This window comes from Pteropus medius, unplaced genomic scaffold, assembly GCF_902729225.1.
Source record: "Pteropus medius unplaced genomic scaffold, Ma_sr-lr_union100, whole genome shotgun sequence".
In the NCBI taxonomy this organism is placed as follows: Eukaryota; Metazoa; Chordata; class Mammalia; order Chiroptera; family Pteropodidae; genus Pteropus; species Pteropus medius.
This window is the reverse complement of record NW_024347867.1, coordinates 4515577-4518165: the sequence shown is the minus strand read 5'-3', so window position 1 is coordinate 4518165 and position 2589 is coordinate 4515577. Positions and strand designations below refer to the sequence as shown.

The following is a 2589-nucleotide window of genomic DNA, read 5'->3' as shown; positions in this document are numbered from 1 at the left end:
GAATCTAAGTGAATCAGTTGCAGAGGTTGGGGTGGGGGATGGAGGGAGGGAGGCTCTATTTTTCCTACACCTGCTGAAATCCAAGATCTTTCCAACTTGTGGAGCAGTCAGCAAACTACAGCCCACAGGTCAAATCCAACCCAGTTCTGGAAGCTAACAAATGTCGTCACATTTTTAAAAGGCTGCGGAAGCAGCAGCAGAGTAGCCCCAGCAACAACAGCGATGTTATGTACCTGCAACGCCCTAAAATATTTATTATCTGACACTTTACAGAAAAAGTTTGCTGACTCCTGATATGAGTTCGCAGTTCCCTAGAGCTTTGAAGTGCTTCACTTTGTCCCCTGTCAGCAACCACTGATGCCAATCACATAGCTACACTACCTGCAAGGAAGGATAAGAAGTACAGTTCAACTCTGCTGAGGAGGAAAAAGAATCTGGTTGGTGAAGATACAGGTGTTAACGAGGCATACGAGGTAACTGCTAGAAGCATGAGATGACAGTTGTTAAAGGATTCAGGAAAAGGCTAGAGGGCTTCAGACTGAGTTATGAGATTATCACAGTGCTTTCCCAGAAGAGGTCAAATTATAATGGTCAGTCATCAAGAAGATCAGAAATGTAGGTAACTGGAATGAGATAATCAAAGCACGAAGCTGGAAAATGTAAGGCTGGCCCAGAGAAACATATTTAACTCAGGAAGAGGCCCCATGGGGAAGTTCTGGGAAATATGCTTAGAAAGATTGGGTTTAGCTTGTAGAGGCCTTGAGTGTCAGGCCATGGCAGGCAATATGTGATGCCAACTTTTAAAAGTCATTCAGTCAGAGATTTCTTTTCCGTTTTTGTTGTATTTGCTTACTTTCTGCTCTATGGCAACATTGTCTATGAGTCTGGAAACTGTATCTTTAGTTCCTTCATAGGTATCTCTGGGTGAAGACTACTTCAGAAAATAAGATTTCAAGAAATGAAATGAAATAATAAAAATTGACCCATCTCTTTTGAAAAAAATCAAATTTGTAGTCACACATTTACAAGACTATATTGGTAACATTTATACTCAGTATAAAGAATAATAATAAGGTGAACATTTAGTCACTTGGCGTGTGGTAATAATATAACATTGCCAGTATTTGTGACATACCTCCCTACCACCACAGCCTCCTTGATCACATGTCACTCTCTTTTATTGCCTCATTCCAAGAAATGGTAATACAGATTTTTTCATTGTTTCTATTTTTTTTTATAGTTTCACTATCTACATATGGATTCCTTTAAATATATAATATACTATTTATTTTTACCTAGTTTTGACTTTTGTCATATTATATACATTCTTCTGCTCAATATTATGTTTTTGAAACTCATGCAAGTTGACGCTGCTTGTAGCTAGCAGTTAATTCATTTATAAAGTATTCTACTCTATCTAATCCATTCTACACATGAGGGCCATTTCTCTTTCTTTTTTAAAATAGAGAAAATTATCTCTTCCAAAGAAGACATCAAAACGAAACAACAACAGGAGATAAGATGCTAGCAAAGGATGCATTACTCTTTGTAGAATATTTGAAAAGTCCAGCTCATCTTTCCTTGGAACTCCTTTTTCTTGTAGGAGTGGAGAGTTTTGCTTATCATGTTCAATGTGATTTGCTGTCACAATTATCTCTGTTCCTTTTGGTGGTTTGTTTTTTCTTTTCTTTTTTTCTCTTTTAGGAGAGGCAACCCTTGGTTGACCTCACAGATTGCAAGGACTTTGTCAGTTTACAATTCCTTATTTTTTTATTTTTTACGCCAAAGCACCTGGTCTTCCTAGGTGGTCTCCCATCCAAGTACTAACCAGGCCCGACCTTGCTTAGTTTCTGAGATCAGACGGGATTGGGCTTGTTCAGGGTAGCACGGCCATAGACAACCGGTTTGCTTTTTCAAATCACCAGTTCCTACCTGTGACTGAAGGGCTTTCACTACGTTAGAGACTGCCCCTCTCTGTGTCCTTTTCCTGCCAGATAAGAACATTCAAGGTGCTTTTGTACTCACAGGTTTCAGGTTCCATTTTAGGACATTTTTTTTTTTTTTGCAAGGGCCTTCCTGGGAGAATTTTCTTTCGTAGATCAGGCTGCTGATAACACCATCCAGATCTTCTGGACATCATGTAAATCTGACAGTGATAATTCTATATTATAAATCTTTATTTTTAGGCTTTTGTTCTTGAGTCTATTCAAGGCTCGATTTCATAAAAGAAATCGTGGGCCTGGCTGGGAGGACATTTCTCAGTTCTGGCTGACACATCCATTTATCCATCCACCCAAGAAAATTTGAAGATCATGGGAATGTCCAGCACAGTTCCATGAGAGAAACTCAGTTTTTCAAGTCTCACTATTTAGTGGAGTTTTCAAGAGTATAAACAATCATCTGATCTCTTCCTGCAGAAAGAGAAAAGTAAATAAATATTTCTGAGTGGTGGAACATTATACTTCTCAAACATTTCCTTAAATTCCTTTTCCTTTTTGTTGTTTATTTCACAGTCAGGTTTTAATTCTAAATAATTAGCATATGTTTGCCTCATGACAACAACCTGAGTTGCAGAAACTCATTTTTAAG

At 38.2% G+C, this 2589-nt stretch overlaps 1 pseudogene; it reads right to left on the bottom strand.

Moving 5' to 3' along the window:
* Positions 1 to 1779: 1779 nt before the first annotated feature.
* On the bottom strand, positions 1780 to 1898 carry LOC120615885 (uncharacterized; annotated as a pseudogene).
* Positions 1899 to 2589: the final 691 nt, after the last annotated feature.